Genomic DNA, 21,408 nt, shown 5'->3' on the forward strand with positions numbered 1-21,408 from the left:
AGAGATGTAATGAATGCTCAAGAAATAATTTTATGAAAGGATAATTCTTACCTATGAAACAGCATGCAGAAACCAGGGGAAACACCTGGAAGCAAAATAAACTATACTGAAAATAAGAATTAGGAAAAAGATAAATGATGAAAGATAATAAATTAGACCTGCGACAGAGACCTAGTGAAGAGAATTTTTAGCTTGTGGTTTAATGTTTTTGAGGATAATCTAGAGTTCATAACTGCCTGGAGGCAGGCTGGTTGTAGGCAGTTTAGGCAGACCCCTTGACAGGCCTACTTTGGGCAGGTGGTGTTGGAGGAGGCCATTGGGCTGGACAAAGACAAATCCAACCATTTGACTAAAGTGTTTTTGAAGATGTTGAAGTCAGATGCAACAGAGAAAGACCGGTCAAACCTAATCTCAGAAATGGAGATGATGAAGATGATTGGACACACAAGGACACCATCCACCTGCTGGGTCCTGCACACAGGACGGCCCTTCGTACACTCTTATGGAATATGCCTCCAAAGACAACATACAGGAGTACCTGCAGGCCCAGAGGCCTCCTGACATGGAGTACTGTTACAATATCAGCCTCAATGCAGCAGAGCAACTCTCCTCCAAGGACCTGGTATCCTGTGCCTACCAGGTAGCCTGAGGCATGGAGTACCTTGCCTCCAAGAAGTGCATACACCAAGACCTGGCCACCAGGGAAGTGCTGGTGACAAAGGACAACATGATGAAGATCTCAGACTTCAGCCTTGCCAGAGATATCACCACATCAGTTACTATAAAAAGACAACCAACAGTGGACTGCCTGTGAAGTGGATGGTCCCTAAGGCCATGTTTGACCAGATCTACATCCACCAGAGTGACTTCTGGTCTTTTGGGGTGATCCTGTGCAAAATTTTCACTCTGGAAGCCTCCCATATCCTGGAGTGCCTGTGGAGGTGGTTTTCAAGCTGCTGAAGGAGTCATTTGATGGATAAGCCAATAAGTGCACCAGAGAGTTATACACAATAATGAGGGGTGGCTGGCATGTGGTACCTTCAAGCTGCTGGTAGAAGACCTGGATCATACTGTGGCCTTGACCTCCAACCAGGAGTACCCGGACCTGTCCTTGGCCCTGGAACAATACTGTCTATGCTTTCCCAACACCCAAAGCTCCACCTGCTCCTCAGAGAAGAAGAATTCCACCTTCTCTCATGTGCCGTTGCCCAGGGAGGCCTATCTGCCCTGACACCCAGCCCAGCTTGCCAATGGTGGACTCAAATGTCTAGTATCCCTATTACTCCTGTCCAGATTCCATCATAAGGTGTAACCCTTACCCCCCACCCTCCCTGAAAGACTCACTGCCTCTCCTTTGTCCCTTTCCTACTGGCAGGAGCCAGCTGCCTACCTGAGGCCTTCACCCCTTGAAGTTCACCTCTCTTCCCCTTCCTCTTCCTCCTCCTTACAACCTGCTCATGAAAGAAAGGAACAGAGAGGCAGGTACTTGCTTGTGGCTACTTCCTTCCCTCCCATATGTTGGACCAAGACCCCTCCCTGTCATCTGGTACTGCCTGGACGTTGAGGGAGTTGGAGATGAGGCATGCCAGTGAAAGCTGTCGGAGCTTTCCTGTTTTGGTTTTGTCTGCTTAGCATAACATGTAAGACTGAGTTCTGGTGGCAGGGACCTACTCCTTGGGGCTATAGCACTAGCGAGGGAAGGTCCACTGGTCTGGGCCTTGGCTAAGAGCAACCCCTGCTCCAGAGATATGGTGCCAAGGGCTTATTAATATTGATACTAATTTGCTTTGCTGACCAAATACCTGGTATCAAAAGATGGGAAGGCAAAGACTGGAAGCAGTGTTGTGACCATGGGGTCCAGCCCCAAACTATGAAGAAAACACAAAGTGTATAAATCTGAGTAAGTATATATTTACACACCTTTTAAAATAGGTTGTTATCAAAGATTTAATCAATGGGTAATATGCTCCTCGTGGCTGGGAAGCATCAGTTGCCATGTATTAAAAACAAAGAAAAGAGGTGTCTGGGTGGCTTCCTCCATTAAGTGTCCCTTCTTTTCAGGTCATGATACCAGGGTCCTGGGATGGAGCCCCACATCAGGCTCTCTGCTCAGTGGGAAACCTGCTTCTCCTTTTCCCTCTGCCCTGCTGTAGTTCCTCTTCCTGTCTCTCTGTCTGTCAAATAAATAAAATATTAAACAAATACAAGAAAGAAACAAAATGTTTTTAAAAGGTCTTTTTTTTTTAATTTTTCTATGGGTGCCTGGATGACTCAGTTGTTTAAGCAGATGCTTGCCTGAGGTCATGATTCCAGTGTACAGGGATCCAGCCCTGCATGGGACTACTTGCACCCCAAGGAGCTTGCTTCTTCCTCTCCCTTTGCACGTGATTCCCCCTGCTTGTGTGCTTCTTCTCTCTCTCTCTCTCTCTCTCTCTCTATCTCTCTCTTGCTGTCAATAAACAAAATAAAATCTTTTACTAAATAAATAAATGAATAAACAAATTTCTAAACCTACTTTCAGTTTAGGTCCCTTAACAAAAATTGCTACTGCTTCATTTAAAAAAAAAGATAATTTAGAATGATGCTTCCAGAGTTAAAAAGCTGTTTTGTTTCTTTGTCAAGATTAAATATAGAAGTGCTTTAAAAAGTAAAAGAAAAAATATGCTGTATTAACACTAATCACACTATAACTTTGGTGGTTATATCAAGATAATGAAAAGTGATTTTAAGCAAATTTCATTATCAGACATAAAGATCACGTCAAAATTACAGAATAATCAAAGGATGAATTCATCAGGGAGTATAATAATTCTTGACTTTTAATACTTAATAACAGATTTGGGGATATATAGGGAAATACTAAGAAGAAAAATCATAACTTCCACCTTAGAAGAGAAATGGAAAAAAATTTCAACACCCTTATTTTAAGATTATATAGACAAATGGTCATCAAATTGGTAAGATATGTAAGACTTGAACAAAATTATCAACTAACTAGATATGCTTGATATTACAGAACGCTACCAACAACCACAGACTACATATATCTTAAGCCATGATTTTCTTTGCAAAGGTCAACATTGATAATGTTCTAGTCATACCTCCGTGTACCAGGAAAGAAGGAGCATATTTCTTGAAAAACACAGCTATCAAAGCTCCATTGAGAAACCGTAAAGATGGAGAAGGTATTTGCAAATTCTATATCTGATAATGGACATCTACTCTGATTATTAAAATATGAATAAAAATAAAAAAACCTTACTAATAACCAAACAGAGTATCCAATTTTACATGTGAAGGAAATTATTGAAGAGACATGTCACCAAAAGGATATGGATGGCTTATAAGCACATGACAAATTTCTCAACATTTAGACATTAAAGAAATACAAATTAAAATCATAATGAGACATGCTTACATATCTATTAGAATGGCTAAAATTATAAAGGCTAATTGTACTTCGTCTGAGCTAGATTGGGAAGCAACAAAAAATCTAAACTGTTGTTGGCATATATCATGATATCACCACTTTGGAAAATAGTTTGAAAATTTTTTTAAATGCAAAATATGTTGCAGTTACACAAATAGCCATTTTACTTCTAGGCATTTAACCAAGAGAAACAAACCCTATGTTCATACAAGGACTTGTATATGAATTTCATAGCAGCTTTATTTTTAAGAATTGAAAACAGTGGAAATGTTCATCAATGTCCATCAATAGAGCAAAGACAAATTATGATCTATGCATTAAAGAGATTACTATTCAACATCAAAATAAACTATTTACAATTGGAGATTCTCAAAGTAATGATGCTGAGAAAAGAAAAGCCAGGCAATAAATAGTATATACTGTGTGATTCCATGACTATAAAAAATCTAGAAAATACAAATGTATATATAGTCACAGTCATAAAATATATTGGTGTGATTTTAGTGCCTTCATCTGTGCTCCCATAGCTTCCTACACTTGGATCTCCGAGCATTTGTTACACCATGTGAAAATATGAACTCTTTTTCTTTATTCTGTCTTTCTAGAATAAGAACCCTTGAAATTTTATGGACATTTGAACTCTCAGTTATTAGCAGAAATTCTATCACACAGTAAGTTTCCAAATATAAAAGCCAGAGTTTTACAATGACTTCTAAGCTTTTACATGATCTAGCCACTCATTTAACCTCGGTGACCTCTTTCCCTGCTACTCTTCAGTCACTCACAGTGGCCTCCTTGCTATTCCTCAGATATGCCAGGCATGGTCCAAACTTATGGCCTTCAAGATAGCCAATTCCTTTGTCTGGAGTGACCTTATTGCTGATAGTTCTGGGCAAATTCATCACCTTTCCATACCTTTGTTCAATTGTCAGCTTCATTGTAACTACCCTGATCTTCCTATTGAAACTTTTAGCTCCCCATCCCCTGCCTAGCAACCTTGATTTTTCTCACCCTGATCGAATTTTTCTTTTTCCCCATTGTACTCATCATTTTTGAATGCACTATGCAATTTTTATTAAGGTTTATAGCTTTTAATTGTCTCACCCATTAAAATAAAAGTTCTACAAAGCCAAGTATTTCATTTACCAGTGTAGTCTGAAGTAATATCTGCCATATAATAGATTCAGTAGACAACTGGTAAATTTCAAAATAAATTAATGTTGAGTGTATACTGAATTTCATAAGTCATTTCAATATTTTTTCTAAGAAATAAACTATGTAAAACATACTTTAGCCCTGCACAAAATGCCTGGTGAAGCCACAGAAACCGTCCCTGCTACAGAGCAGGAGTTGCCACAGCCCCAGGCTGAGACAGTTTCTGGAACAGAACTGACAGTGATGAATCAGTACCAGAGCTTGAGGAACAGGATTCCACACAGGCAACCACACAACAAGCCCAGCTGGCAGCAGCCGCTATAATTGACGAAGAACCAGTCAGTAAAGCAAAACAGAGCCGGAGTGAAAAGAAGGCACGGAAGGCTATGTCCAAACTGGGTCTTCGACAGGTTACAGGAGTTACAAGATTCACTATCAGGAAATCTAAGAATATTCTCTTTGTCATCACAAAACCAGATGTCTACAAGAGCCCAGCTTCAGATACCTACATAGTTTTTGGGGAAGCCAAGATCGAGGATTTATCTCAGCAAGCACAACTGGCAGCTGCTGAGAAATTCAAAGTTCAAGGTGAAGCTGTCTCAAACATTCAAGAAAACACACAGACTCCAACTGTACAAGAGGAGAGTGAAGAGGAAGAGGTTGATGAAACCGGTGTAGAGGTTAAGGACATAAAATTGGTCATGTCACAAGCAAATGTGTCAAGAGCAAAGGCAGTCCGAGCCCTGAAGAACAACAGTAATGATATTGTAAATGCTATTATGGAATTAACAATGTATCCATCTGAAAACGGGGACCTTTTTTTGGTGTTCCAAAAGAATAACTGCAGCTTGGTTTGAAATTTGTACTGTTTCTATCATTAATAAAGTTATGGGTTCTTGTTGGATGAAAAAAAAAACATACTTTAAATTTACTTTCAAAATATTTTATAGCATATAATGGACAATATACATAAGCCTTAAAGAAACAATCATATAAATAACCATTTCATACCTACTTAAAAATTGCATAATACCACACTCCTAGATCCTCTCTGAATGCTCTAAAATAACCCTTCAAAGGAAATACATTTTTAAGAATAATAGATTTTTTGACAAATAATTTAATACAATAAAAGTTTCATTCATCTATGTAGATCATAATAAATGTTTTTAATAAGCATGAAATTATAACTCTGAAGTGTGCTAAAATGAAACCACCTGCGAAGGGTGAGAGAACAAAAAAGAGCATCATTATTCCAAATAATAGGTATTTATTACCTTTGAATCAAAGCATGTGGATTTGTTCAAACTGGCAATAAAGGAATATGGAGACACAAACCATAGAAAGTCATATGTTAGATTTCTAAAAGACTTCGAAGTGAAGAGTATACATTTTTTAAATGCTGCATAATGCTACATAATGACAAGATGACAGGTTGTGACAAAGAGCATTTAAAAGCTCTACTCATAATGGAACGGAAGGTCATTTCCTGTAATTTTATATATATCATTAATTTACTATATCTGGATACAACATATTACCAAACAGAAGTTCATCAAAGACTAAATCATTTTTAATGGAACATAATAATTTGAACCTACATGTATTAATCATTTTTTTCGATCTAACATTTATAGTCTCGCTAAACATTTTATCAGTTGTCGACAAAATTCAAAAAAAATAGGATAAAAAGTCGTGTTTGGAAGAGTAGATTTTTTTCAAATTTGCATTTAAATGAAAATATTTGCTGATATTTTTAAAACTTTAAATGTAATTTTATATATATCTGACCTATCAGATGATATAAAATTTTTGGAGAAAATATGACATATTTTTTGATCTTGGTTGAAGGTATTAATAAAGAGCAACTGTTTGTATTATTTGTATTGTGATATCTTAGTTAATAAACATGAATAACTGGTATAAAATATGTTTTTTAAAAAATTTTATTTATTTACTTGACAGAGATCACAGGAAGGCAGAGAGGCAGCCAGAGAGAGAGGAATGGAAGCAGGCTCCCTGCTGAGAAGAGAGCCCACTGTGGGACTCAATACCAGGAACCTGGAATCATGACCTGAGCCGAAGGCAGAGATTTTAACCCACTGAGCCACCTAGGCGCCCTAAGATATGTTTTTTTTATATAGAATTATAGTTCTTGCCAAAATATGGAACTAGCTGGAACTGAATGCCTCCTTCAAAGTCAGCTCTGGAGAAATTATGCAAGTGTAATATGGAACTATTTCAGATATTAACCAAAAACAAAGAAATGATGATAAATTCCTTAAAAGACTCAAAGTTGCTCTTGACTGGTATGTTTCAAGCTCTATTCCTGGTTTGAAGACAGGTTTTAACAGGCCTGTCACTGTAGAAATCAGCTGGATGTTTAGAGGCTATCAGAACTGTACAAAAACCTTGAAGGGGTAAAGACTTGAAAATTCTTTAGAGAGGTTAGCTCCCTAAGGCATTATTCCTCCACACATTTTCCTCCAATCAATTAAGACTGATGGATGAGGGCACCTGAGTGGCTCTCTCATCACGTGGGTGGTAGGTTAAGCCTCTGCCTTCATCTCAAGGCATGGTCTCTGGGTCCTGGGATGCAGCCCCACATCGGGCTCTGCTCAAAAGGAAGACTGCTAACCTCCCTGCTTGCCTGCCTCTCTGCTTACTTGTGATCTCTCTCTCTTTCTGTGTGTGTCCAATAAATAAATAAAATCTTAAAAAAAAGGCTGATGGATGATAAATTATGAAAACTGTTCCCTCCAAATGATGCTTCTTCATAAGGATTTAAAAATTTAAAATTGTAAGAATTTAAAATTGAAACTTGATCATAGGATTTATCTTATAGAATAACATCAAGTGAAGGCAGTTATTATTAGTTCTGAATTATTTGTGATTCTGAATTCTTGGCCTCATTAGTAAATTTATTTTTAAATTCTCCCTTGGAGTGGTGATTGGCCTTCAGTCTTTCATTGATGTACATCATTGGGTCAAATGAGATGTGTGTGCCCAGAACTATATATAATCTTCTTTGTATTTCACTGGAGATGGCATTTCTGAGTTTTGTTCAATTGAATTAGGACAGATGTTTTAATAGTCACTTCTAGAGTTGGCCCTGGAGAATATCTTCCTTTTTTTCTCTTCCCGATTCTCTGAAAAACCCTGACTAATTCACATTATCACAGTGATATCACAATTCAAGTTTTTCCAAACACTATAGCTGCCAAATAGAAGGAAGCTACTCAGAATGTAATACTATTGTGAATGATTGTGAAAGAAAACATTATCATAATTAAGCTACCAGGTTTCAATGTATTTTATTGTTGCTTAGAAAATCCTAGCATACCCAGACTTTACAGAGATTTGATGATCCTAAGAGGAGCTGAACTCATGGACCAAAATAACTATGCACATAAAAAGTACAATCACTAACCTAAAAAAGATGATGTGGTTAACTTTATATGGCAATCCAAGTGTTATTGGAACAGAAATTTAAAAAATAGCTTAGGGGCGCCTAGGTGGCGCAGTGGATTAAGCCACTGCCTTCAGCTCAGGTCATGATCTCAGGGTCCTGGGATCAAGTCCAGCATCAGGCTCTCTGCTCAGCAGGGAGTCAGCTCCCCCCCCCTCTCTCTCTGCCTGCCCTCCGTCTACTTGTGATCTCTCTCTGTCAAATAAATAAAGAAAGAAAATATTAAAAAAAAATAAGAATGACTGTACTTTTAAAAAATAGCTTAAAAGGGCGCCTGGGTGGCTCAGTGGGTAAAGCCGCTGCCTTCGGTTCAGGTCATGATCTCAGGGTCCTGGGATCAAGCCCCACATCGGGCTTTCTGCTCAGCAGGTAGCCTGCTTCCCTTCCTCTCTCTCTGCATGCCTCTCTGCCTACTTGTGATCTCTCACTGTCAAATAAATAAATAAATTATTTTTAAAAATATCTTAAAAGTATATGAAAAATAATGATATACATATACAAAGAAAAGATACTATACTGTGAATATAAATTAAGTGAAAATTGTTGAAATAAAGAATACGATAAATGGAGACTAAGATGAATATAGCTGTAAAAGGAATAAATGAGTTGGGAAAAACAAACAAACAAACAAATTAATGACTTCTGCCCAATTCAGCAGAAGAGAAAAAAAAATAAAGTAAATATTTAAATAAGTACTGAGATAAATTTTGGAGAATTAAAGAAAAAGATACCAGACTTAAAATGATGTCAAACATGAGAAATCAGAAACAAAACAAAACAAAAACCACACACACACAAAACCACTCATATACTTTATGGTGAGTTTTAAGAATATCAAAAACAGAGAAGAGCACAAATGATGCCCAAGAGAAGAACAGATCACCTAAAATTTACAAGAATAATACTGACAGCAGAATTCTCAATAGTAATAGCATATAAAGGAGACAGCTGGGTATTTGTAGAGATGGCAAAGATATTTGAAACTAGATATTATACATCAAGCCAAATTATTGATTAAATTTGAGAGCTCAGTAAAAATACAATGAAGCATGTTAGGTCTTAGAACATTTATCACACAGAGACACACATTTTAGAACACTTCCTTGGAGGACAGCTCAATTTAGAGAGAGAAAACAGAATTATGTACTCAAAGGCACATTTTGAAGGAAGGATTGAATATAGTCTGCACTGCAAATATTCTTTAATCGTATGTTCTGAATTTCCTAAATTTTAGAAGTATTTGTTCAAATATTTATCTTTAAATAAACCCTAGGAGACTTTTTCTTGGATTCTGGAAAATCAGTCCATTTGGATACAAATCTTTTTGTCACTGATGGAAATTTTGATAGCCCTTAACTGTGGAATGCCTAATGTATTGTTACAGCAATTGTGATTTGCCAATACATGGGTGATGTGTGTGTGTTGTGTGTGTGTATTTTTATTTTTGATGGTTTTACTCTTCTATGAGATTTTTAAGTAGACATAATTTTAATAAATTATGATTTGTTGAAATTTATCTGAGGTTATATATAATAAAATGAAATTTGTGTGAACTAAAGAAGTGCGTCTCCATTTTTTTGTTTTAAGAGTAGACTGGTCTTTAAAAATTGTCCAAAGAAGTACATTATATTCATTATTAAATTTGATAATATACAATAAAGTATTTATGGTCATATGGAACCATATCACATTCTACTATTAATTCATATTAATAATTACCATAAGAGGAAAAAGGGATATTTTTCAAAATGAAAATAAGCGTATTTTTCAGAATATGATATAGTGTTATTCACTGAACAGAGGGAACAAATGTCAAGGTTTAACAGTTTACAGAATGTTTTAACATAAATTGAAATTTAAATCTGACCAAATTTCACAGTTTTAAGTAAAATGGTAGCACTTTATATCCTTGAAAAGTGGTAAGTGACCCAAAACATTGCTTAGAAAAACAGATTTAACAGTACACTAGTCTGAGATGGTTAAGTGATGGTACAACTTGCCATTGTGTATCATCAAATGGTATTTTTTTTTTGGTCTTGTCATTATATTTTATTTTAGCCATTCTGTTAAGTGTGTAGTGATATCTCAGTGTCATTTTAATTGCATTTCCTTGATGTCTAATTATGTCAAAATATATTATTTTGATGTTTAATGTTCTGAGCTTTCGCAGTTCAAGACCATGAAGCCACTTAGGAAAAATACAGTTGCAGATGCACTCATAGACCAACTCTTATTTAGAAATAAGAAGAAACATTACTACCCATTCCAAAAAAAATTGACTTGTTATGCACTAGGGATTTTATAAATTACCTGACACAACTTATATAGTAAGATGAAATGGGACAGGCGGCTTCTTGCAGCTATATACAACATCATTTTAATTTCAATTTTCAGTATAATTTTTCCAAGGTATACACAGAATATATATTTAATGTAAATTGTGAACATTTTAACTCTGTATATGGAAATTAATCAATTTTAAGTTTATAACAATCAAAATTAACAGAAGTTTATTTTAAGTTAGTTAGCTTTCTCTGCATTGCAAGACAGAATAATCAAGAATTGGTAAGAAAAAAATAATCTCTGTAAAATTACCGGGGGTGCATCATAATGTGTTCGGTAACCGATCAAACTCACAATTTGGATTGAATGTCAAGTGATTTTTCAAATCTGCAACTCATTGTCAATTTTTTTTCTTCATTGTGTCTTAATAAATTACTGTGTTCATTTGCATGGAAGTGAAGAAAAATGCATGACATTTCATCTCAACACTAACACTTTTAACTGGCAACTCTGAATGTACTTTACAGCAGTGTAACAAAGTAAAGATCAATGATTTTTCATGAAATATTTGTTATAATTCTCAAGGAGATAGGGAGTTTGTGCAAAAATGCAAATCACCTTGCGACTAAACACATTGTTTATTTCAGCTAATTTTAAGAAAATATGCTAAGACTCTCTCAAAAAAGGAAGCAATGATTTAGGTTTTCCTTCAAACTCCTTATCTAATCCTGAGCCAACAGCACATAGTTCAAAGAGCAACTAATTTGAGCAGCTCCAATTTACCCATTTCCTAACAATGCTTAATTTAGTGGAATTTCTGTCCAATTATGTTAATTTGAAGTAGTGAAAGACAAACATTCAAAAAGATCATCCTTAATTTATATAGATTGCCAAACTCTGCATTTTCTGAATGACGCCCTGGAACGTATTTTCAAAAACAAACAAACAATGCCAGAACCACTATTAGGTCATCTCTAGGCAGAAAGTGACTCGAGGCTACATTACTCTCTCCCTGAAAGTATACTGTAGGCACTGAAACTACTACCCTGAGTCTGTGCTATCAAATTCCTTAAGTTAGAAAGTTTTAAAACCCATCTGTGTGGGAGTATTTCATTTACAGATAGAGATTTGGTTGTTTATACATTTTCATACTTGATTTTTAGGGTGTAATAACTATGTTTTAAAATTCATGGTGGTTTTGAATACTGTTGGATAATTGTGCTAAAATGGTATATCCATTCCTTCTAGGAAACAGAAATTATAGAAAGGTAGTGCTTTTCAGATCTGACATCTTTGAGTCATTGCAGTTTCAGTATAAATGCAATAGGAAAAGTGACATTCATGTTTATGATATTTTCTATAAATAAATTAGAATGTACTGGAGGCCTGATATAAAGTGGGATGCCTAAACTTCAGTAAGATCTTGTTTTCAATTCAAAATAAATTTTATTTTTTATTTTTTTTATAATGTCCCTCAATTTCAGATAAGCACCCCCCTAAGGTCCACTCCATTTTTTTTAAGATTTTATTTATTTTATTTGACAGATAGAGATCACAAGTAAGCAGAGATGCAGGCAGAGAGAGAGGGAAGAGGAAGCAGGCTCCCTGCTAGGCAGAGAGCCCAATGCCGGGCTCAATCCCAGGACCCTGGGATCATGACCTGAGCCAAAGGCAGAGGCTTTAACCCACTGAGCCACCCAGGCGCCCCCAAAATAATTTTAAATTGAATTATGCACGTTTAAATTCAGAGACAATAAACATCAACCAACACAATTAATAAGTTCTATTTCTTGAAATTTCGGGAACATTGATAGTCTCATCTCCTAGAAGAACAACAGCTAAAATTTTTGGTCATGGATTCTTGCTAAAATATCACTTTCCCAAAGAAAATTAATGTTATGAATTTTCATTGATTGTTATTGATCATGAAGAATATAACAACCACGATAAAAAGAGTAGGAAAAACATGATATCTCATCTGTAAGGGCATGTGGAAAGTAGGAAATGCTAATAAAAATAACTACCATTATTTCCTAAGTTAACATAATATAACAGAACACAAATATTTCATAACAATATTTTCTAGGCTCATTCTGATAACTCTTTTCTACATTCAAATTTAAAGGTTGAGGCATGTGATATATATTACACAAAAGACATCCCAAGGAATTCGTTAAAAAAAAAAACTCTTAAAATTGGACAAATCCAAAGGAATTTTTTTCTAATTTAATTAACAAATTATGAATCGACTTACCTATTTCATCACAGTGTATCAGGCACCAATAATATTTTTTAATCGTCATACCTGATGCAATAGTTACCATCTTTCAGACATACTGATCAGGAACAAGCAAATAAACAGGAGCACCATAGCTTAAGATCTACCTGCATAACTATAGGACTAATTCAGACAATCTCTTCACCACAACATAGCAATGAATAGAAATCATACATGCTCTGTAATGGACATACAGATGAGATAGAAGGGATGGGTGTTAATATATGCAGAATCTTTATTAATTACATTGTAAAACATAATATGGAAAAACAGAATACAATTTTAGAAATACCCAGGTCACCATCATTGTTTTATTTTTATATGTGTAGGTAAGGAGTTTAATCAACAATCCATGACTATTCAACTTCTTATATTTTGAAAATTTTAGCAAAAGTAACAAACCTAGCAACTAGAAAATTGTATCTATCTGCAAAATACAGCTTTGCCAGTATGGTAGAGGAAAAGCAAAACAAAATAAGTAAGAAAAGTTTAACATTTCACAAGAGTTTTACTTTTATATTTTTATTTATTATTTTTTATTTTTCATTTATTATTTACTTCTATTTTCTACTTTATTTTAATGAAAATGTCATGACCATAACATAAGAGAAGAATTAAACCAACATGAGAAATTATTTTTTCATAGGTTAAAATAAACTAGCTTGGTGATTAATTCAAAAATTATATTACAAACTTCAGTGTGCTTGCAGTAAGTATCACTGCATAAACAAATGAGTCAGGAGTCATAAACTAATGATGATTCTAAATGTTATTTAGAGAGACATTCTGTTCTTAATATATTTCAAATATTCTACACAAGGCAAAGTGGATCCAAGTAATCTGTAGGCAAAATTAGATTTTAGAGAAGTATATATTTCCAACAGTATTTATAAAATATTACCTTTATGTAAGGCATCATCCTGGACTTTGTGGAAAACACACAAAGGAGTAAGAAGTGGCCGTTCAAGAAACATATACAATATCAAGGTTTAACATGAAGCAGCATGTCTTTTCTAAGTAAAAAAACATTGTACCAACTGACTTTACTGAAACTTTATATTTATTGCTCTCGTTTTAGGTCATAGTGTCCTTCTGCATGCAGGCTGCTAGAACGGACATGATATAGACTGAATAGCTTATAAAGAACAGGAATTTATTTCTCACAGTTCTAGAACTGAGAAGTTCAAGATTAAGGAATGGGCAGATCCAGGGAGAGCCCACTTCCTCATAGATGGCTATCTTCTCACTGTAAACGTACATGATGAATGAATCAAGAGAACTCTCTGGGGTCTCCTTTAAAAGGACTGTAATCCCACTTATGACCTAATCACCCCCCAAAGGCCCCTATGTTTTAATACTACCACTTCCAGAGTTAGATTTCATAATATGATTTTGGGAGACATAAGCATTCACACCATAGTATATATAAACAAAAAAGACACAAAAACAACAAACAACAAAAATTATTTTAACTACCTATTATTTTCAACTACATAAAATTTTGTTTCTATATAATATTAAATAACTCATTTGAGTGATTCACTTATATCCAATGCATCTGAGTGCAATTAAATTTGCTTACCCAACATATCCAGCAGCATATTTCTTCAGAATATCCCATTCCCCACCTTACGGGATTTACCACAATTAGAAGACAGGGGATAGAGGATAGATAGATAGATGTATACGTAAACACACTTGTACATACACATATGCATATTTTTTCCTGTTAATCATACTCATGCAAATAAATTTTAAGCTCAAGGAAACCTGTCTTGTGTGTTACTTAATATCCAGTTTTTAGTCAACATCCAAAAACAAATAATCCAATAAAAACATGGATAGAAGACATGAACAATTGTTTCCCCAAAGAACACATTCAAATGTTCAGTAGATAACATGAAAAGATGTCCATCATCATGTATCATCAGGAAATTGCAAAGCAAAACTAGAAAGACATACCACCTCACACCTGTCAGAATGGCTAAAATCAACACTACAAGAAACAAAAGGTGTTGGAGAGGATGTGAAAAAGTAACACTTGTGGGGGCTGCCTGGGAGGCTCAGTGGGTTAAGCCTCTGCCTTCAGCTCAGGTCATGATCTCAGGGTCCTGGGATCAAGTCCCACATTGGGCTCTCTGCCAGGCATGGAGCCTGCTCCCTCCTCTCTCTCTCTACTTGTGATCTCTCTCTGTCAAATGAATAAAATCTTAAAAAAAAAGAAAAAATAACAATTGAGAACTGTTGGTGGTGATGCAAACTGATACAGCCATATTTGAAAACAGTATGGAATTTCCATAAAATTTAAAAATAGAAGTCCTTTGTGATCCAACAATCCTGCTGGTGTGTATTTACCCAATGAATATAAGAAAACTTATTCAAAGGGATGCTAGCACCCCTATGTTTATAGCAGCATTATTTGTAAAGCTAAGATATGGAAAGAGCCCAAGTATCCCTCAATTGATGAATAAATAAAGAATAAGTGGTATGTATATACAATGGAATATTATTCTGCCATAAAAAAAGACTGAAATCATGCCATTTGCAATAACATGGATGGAACTAGACAGTATAATGCTAAAACTGAAATAAGTCAGTCAGAGAAAGACAAATACCTTTACTCATATATGGAATAAAAGAAACAAAACAAACAAGCAAAGGGGAAAATAACAAGACATAGAAAGAGAAACAAAGCAAGAAACAGACATTTCATTACAGAGAACAAACTGATGGTTACTTGAGGGGATCTTAAAGGAGTGATGGATTAAATAAGTGATGGGGGTTAATTAGAGCACTTGTCATGATGAGCACTGAGTGCTATATGTTATATTGTACACATGAAAATAATACAACCATATATGTTAACTAACTGGATTTCAAATGAAAACTTTTTTAAAATCCCAGTTTTTAGCTCACATTCTGGCTTACAAAAGGGATTTAGTCAGGAATTTGGAGATTAGTTAATGAACAAATAAGGGGTGAACAGGCAGTTGTTAGATAAAATTACTATCCTTTCAGGCATGATCTTATACCTTTTATCTAGAATTATTTTTAGCACTTTAGAATCTTCCTATTTTATTTTGAGTCATTAAACAAAAATTTCCTCAAAGGACCTTAGACTCCATCGAATTTGAGCAACAGTGTGAGAGAGGAAATGGTGTCCAGGAGGAAAAAAAAAAGATGAAACTACTTTTGTTTACTAGTGAATGCATAGTTCTTCCACAGAAGCTCTAAATGGTCATGGCTCCAGCTTTATATGTGTTCAGTCATATGTTCAGAAATAGGTAACACTATCAAAAAATATAAAGCATCTGAGATTATTTTATCTTATTTGAAAGCTGGTGTATGAGTCTGCCGTGGTTTCTTGGGTGTTGATAGAAGACGCAGACTCATGGTTCAGAAATAATATAGCTTATTATTCACAGCAATAGAGGTAGCCAGAATATTAACAGTATTTGTGTGTGTGTGTGTGTGTGTGTGTGTAGGGGTGGGAGTTATATATCAGTTCTGAGCCTCAGTTCCCACAAGAAGAATCAAAAAAGAGGCAGATAATATTTGCAAACACAACAGGTTAAGTTAAAAAAAAAGATACCTTTCTGTCTTCCAAGTCTATTCAATACAACCATCTTCAAAGGATGGTCTAGAACAAATAATAAATGCAGAAATGTAAGCAACCAATTGAAAAGTGTCTCCCAAGAAACACACTTTGAGAGTCTTCATTTGACAAAAATACTATAGGATATTACATGGATCAGGTGCATTGAATACGGGAAGGTTAAAATTACAAGGAACCAAATATTTTTAAGCAGTTCTGGCATCCAGTAGAGTTCAAATAGGTTTTATAAGATTGAGGAAAGAAGCCATCAAAACCTGGGCCCAGGGGCGCCTGGGTAGCTCAGTGGGTTAAGCCTCTGCCTTTGGCTAGGCCATGACCTCAGGGTCCTGGGATCGAGCTCTGCATCAGGCTCTCTGTTCAGTAGGGAGCCTGCTTCCCCCTCTCTCTCTGCCTCTCTGCCTACTTGTGGTCTCTATCTGTCAAATAAATAAATAAAATCTTAAAACAAAACAAAACAAAACAAAAAGCCTGGGCCCAATTTTCCCAAAAGTATGATTCTGATTCTAGTCTCTATAATGTTATCCCTTGAAGACAATGTCTCTAATTGAGTTGAATTAGTTTACTAAAGAGCATACCCCCATTTGTTGTAGGAGACAAACAATATGCAAGAGGCAAAATGCCACATGGAAGCCACCTGGTCTTCAGTGGAATATATAATCAGTTCCTTTGGGATGAATTTGTTCCACATTTGACTTCCCACTTAAGGGAAAATAAGAGTGCCTTCTAATAGATTTTAAAGAGGAAATGACAACGGAAGCTTATACAAGATTATAAAATGGGAAATTTCATTTAGATAAGCAATAATTTCAAAGTCATCTTCTTAATATGACAGACTCTTCACATAATCATAATTTTATTTTGGTATTATATGGTAATTTCAAATATAGTAAATATAAAGAATTTACCTCTGTAATTATAGCGAGTCTGGTTGTAGTTTAATGTCAACAAAACATCAATTTAGCAGTATGGTCTACCAATTATTAATACATTTGGAAATGGTGTGTCATCTTCACTCCACTTGTCTCACTAAAACAGTGAGCCAAAAAAGTAGGTCCAAGCTGTTTACTATGGTCAAAATGGGTTGCTTTTGCACTTGGTAAAGAAGCAGTCATATTTTGGAAGAAGAAAATGAGGCTATTAGTATTTTCAACTTATTTTCAGAAAAAGAAAGAAAGGATAATCTAAGCTAAAGCCAAAATCTTACACAAGGTGGCAGGAGAATGATCTTTTCCCAGATAAAGGGTTTTTCAACTTAGCCATGTTAGGAGGAAGAAGAGATGAGACATTGTGGACTTGACTAACGTTTGTACACTGTTCAAAAAGTTTTCAAAATAATGTGTATTATTTTTCTTCTTTTAGTTGAGACAAAACAAACAAACAGACAAAAAACCACTAATGAGCTTACTCTTAAAAGGAGGTAAACAAGAAACTAGCAAAGATTGAGTGTTAGAAATTGTCCCCCTCCTTTTTTTTTTAAATTATGTTATGTTGGTTACCATACAATACATCATTAGTTTTTGAAGTAGTGTTCCATGATTCATTGTTTGTGTAAAAGACCCAGTGCCCCATGCAATATGTGCCCTCCTTAATACCCATCACCAGGCTCACCCATCCCCACATCCTTCTCATCTTTAAAACCCTCAGTTTGTTTCTTGGATTCCATAGTTTTTCATGTTTCATTTCCCCCTCCAATCCCCCCACTTCATTTTTCCTTTTCTTCTCCTAATGTCCTCCATGCTATTCCTTAGGTTCCACAAATAAGTGAAACCATATGATGATTGACTTTCTCTGCTTGACTTATTTCACTTAACATAATCTCCTCCAGTCCCATCCATGTTGATGCAAAAGTTGGGTATTCATCCTTTCTGATGGCTGAGTGATATTCCATTGTATCCATAGATCACATCTTCTTTATCCGTTTCTTTGTGGAAGAGGATCTTGGCTCTTTCAACAGAATGGCTATTGTGGACATTGCTGCTATGAACACTGGGGTGCATATGGCCCTTCTTTCCAGTAAAATAGAGCTAGCCTATGACCCAGCGATTGCACTACTGAGTATTGACCTCAAAGATACAGATGTAGTGAAAAGAATTAGGTATTGTTAAAGCACAAATGCAGGGGATAGAAGTTATGGTACAGAAGAGGGAAGGGCAACCATATGGCAGAGTAGAATAAAGTAGCTCAGGAAGAAATTAGTCATATCCAGATATTGTAAGGCATGTGGGGTTGGCAGGGAGAGCATGAGAAATCATGAGAGAAGAGAGAGAAAATGGACCAGGCAGGAGAGGTTTATAACATTTTAACATCTAAGGTAAACATATGCAAAGGAGAATAGGGAAAGAAATAAAAGTTTTTATAAGGCTCAATACATAAGGAATAACGTGGAGGACACTGGGAGATAGAGAGAAGTGTGCTGGGGGAAATCGGAGGGAGAGACAAACCATGAGAGACTGTGGACTCTGAGAAACAAACTGAGGGTTTTGAAGAGGAGGGTGGCAGGTGGTTGGGTGAGCCCAGTGGTGGGTATTAAGGAGGGAATTTATTACATGAAGCACTGGGTGTGGTACATAAACAATGAATTTTGGATCACTGAAAATAAATTAAAAGTAAAAAAAAAGACTGACTACAGACATGGACCTCAGTGTAACACACATATGGAACTCACTGTAATACCAGCCACTTCCCACCGACACACACAGACTATGATAATAATAAATAATAATGCAATTAAGAAAATTGCCTGCCAAATAATTTTTCCTCTTTTTTATTTTTATGATTTTTATTTTTATTTTATTTTTAAAGTTTTTATTTAAATTCCAGTTAGTTAAAATAAGGTTAATATTAGTTTCAGGTGTACAATATAGTGATCAACACTGCCATACAATGGCTTAAATAAAAAAAGGAAAAAAAAATTTTAAAGATTTTATTTTTAAAAACCTCTACACCCAAGGTGGATTTCAAACGTACAACCCCAAGATCAAGAGTTACATATTTTACTGACTGATACAGCCAGGCACCCCAACAAATAAAAATTTTATAAAATTGTTGAGTTTGTGGGAGTCTCATTTGCTCAGTCAGTTAAGTGTCTGCCTTTGGCTCAGTTCATGATCTCAAGACCCTGGGATCGAGCCCCATATTGCTCATTCTCTCTCTCTCTCTCTCTCTCTGGCTTTTGCTCTTAAATAAATAAATAAAAAATTTTCAAAAAAATTGTTGAGCTTGTTTAACTAGTTTTAAACTAGTAGACAGAGATGAAGATAAAGTATGATGTCATGCAGGTAACGTGCAATGCAGGTTACATCACTTCTTTTTTCACCACACTGGGACTTTCCCTACTGAGTTGTTGTAATGTAAGGACCTATTTTATATTTTTATATTTTAGCAAGAGGCTTTCATTGAGGTTAACCCTTAAACTGTCCTTGCTCCCCTTCCCCCAGGGGATTCACTTAAAAACAAGTCCTGGAAATCAGCTCCAGGTAACAAAGCCCATATACAAGAGTGGGTCAGGCCAGGTGGAGACATCAATCAGCGGGAGGGGGGGCGGTGTTTGCATATTGTCTCCCTAGATACTAAGGAGTATGCCCCACTCCTCCGCCCTTTGGGAACCGTTTTGGCACCAATCCTAATCAAGGTGTAATAGGCTGGGTCAAATGTCTATACTAGGGTCAATTGAACCTCAATTGGTCACCTAGCCTCACTGTGGAGTTTCCTGTGTGTGTTAAAATCTCATTGGTCACCTGTGCGTGGCCAGGCCTGACTGCATGGCCTTTGCCCTTAAAAGCTAGACTGTGAAACAGGGAAGGGTTGCCTTCTCTCATAAGAGGTGTGGCCCCGAACGTTCAGTTAGATTCTTGATGCTTGGCATGAAATAAAGCTTTGCTTGAACTTTGCTTTACATCAGTCTTGCTCCTTTAATCATAGACCCATTATTGGGGCATAACAGTATTAATCTTATAGTTATATGTCCACAATGCATCCATCATCCATTCTACCCCTTAACATTCCCCTTTGGACAGACCCATGATCTAGAACAAGCCTTATTTTATAGTGCCTTGCAGGAGATTTTTGCTGCTGCCTAAATTGCCTACTTTCCTCTCACCATTACCAGGGAAATTGGGTCCACTGAAACAAAGGGGCAGTGTAAGAAATTAACAACTTCCATAAATCGATTTAAATAACAAAGTATAAGATAGTGATACCTTTTTTTCTACCACATAACCAATTCTTGCAAGAATAAGGTCATATAAGAGAATTTACAACACATGCTAGCATTATCCTACTGGACCCAGATCATTTGTATGTTTCTCTGTCTCTGAGAAATGTAGGTATTTACATGACTAAAACCTACAAATTGTTTGATATGACTACTAATATCACCTACATTATTTTAAAGCCTGTTTAAGGCTTCTGAAATACATAGGTTTTGTAAACACTTATTAAGCATCTTGTATATATCAACACTTTAAAAATCTCTGCTTTAAAAACAAAACAAAAAACCTCTACCTCAATGGAACTTTGAGTCTGAAAAAGATACAGGCAATATACAAGGCAACAGATAGAATAATTACATATTTGATTATATACTCCGAGGTTGTCACATTAAATTGATATGAAAATGATGAGAAGGATCTGGATTTCTTGTCAAAATTTTTTGCCTTAAAAAGAAATTGATATTTAGGGAAAGTTGTTACTGAAAGAGGTCCTGTGTCAACCAAAAATGTTAAATCATGATCTGAATAAATTTTCCAGTTGTTATCATTGCTTTGTTTAGCTGTCTTATATTAAGACTGAATTACTAAACTCAGGTTTCAGTAAGTCTTTTTTTTTAAATGATTTTATTTATTTATTAGTGAGAGAGAGGGAGGGGCAGAGGGAGAGGAAGAACCAGGCTCCTTGCTGAGCAGGCAGCTGATGCAGGACTGGATCCTAGTACCCTGGCATCATGACCTAATCTGAAGGAAGACACTTAACCAACTGAGCCATGTAAACTTCTTAAAGGTAAAAAAGTTTATACTTCTAGTAGTTCCACAGACATTTCTCACATCCATAAGAAAGCATGTACTGATGTAAAATGCCAGCAAATCAAATTATTTAAAAAAGAAAGAAAGAAAGAAAAGATATATCTGGATAAAGAGAAAAACAGAAAATCTAATAATACATTGAATTATTAGAGCAAA

The 21,408-nt window shown here is 35.6% G+C and overlaps 1 long non-coding RNA gene and 1 pseudogene across 3 annotated transcripts; one reads left to right on the forward strand and one right to left on the reverse strand.

Annotated features, from left to right (window-relative positions):
• Positions 1–2,301: 2,301 nt before the first annotated feature.
• On the reverse strand, positions 2,302–13,575 carry LOC309857212. Of its 2 annotated transcripts, none has more exons than XR_014307550.1 (3): positions 13,517–13,575; positions 12,643–12,722; positions 2,302–2,433 (listed from the first exon to the last, which is right to left on the reverse strand). It is a non-coding gene; the product is annotated as an uncharacterized lncRNA (long non-coding RNA). The 2 variants fall into 2 exon arrangements; XR_014307551.1 differs by lacking the exon at positions 2,302–2,433 and adding an exon at positions 8,210–8,249.
• Positions 4,731–5,457, forward strand: LOC309857208 (nascent polypeptide-associated complex subunit alpha pseudogene; annotated as a pseudogene). The gene has a single exon. The product of its transcript is annotated as a nascent polypeptide-associated complex subunit alpha pseudogene (transcript).
• Positions 13,576–21,408: the final 7,833 nt, after the last annotated feature.

This window comes from Mustela nivalis, assembly GCF_964662115.1.
Source record: "Mustela nivalis genome assembly, contig: HAP1_SCAFFOLD_496, whole genome shotgun sequence".
Lineage (NCBI taxonomy): Eukaryota > Metazoa > Chordata > Mammalia > Carnivora > Mustelidae > Mustela > Mustela nivalis.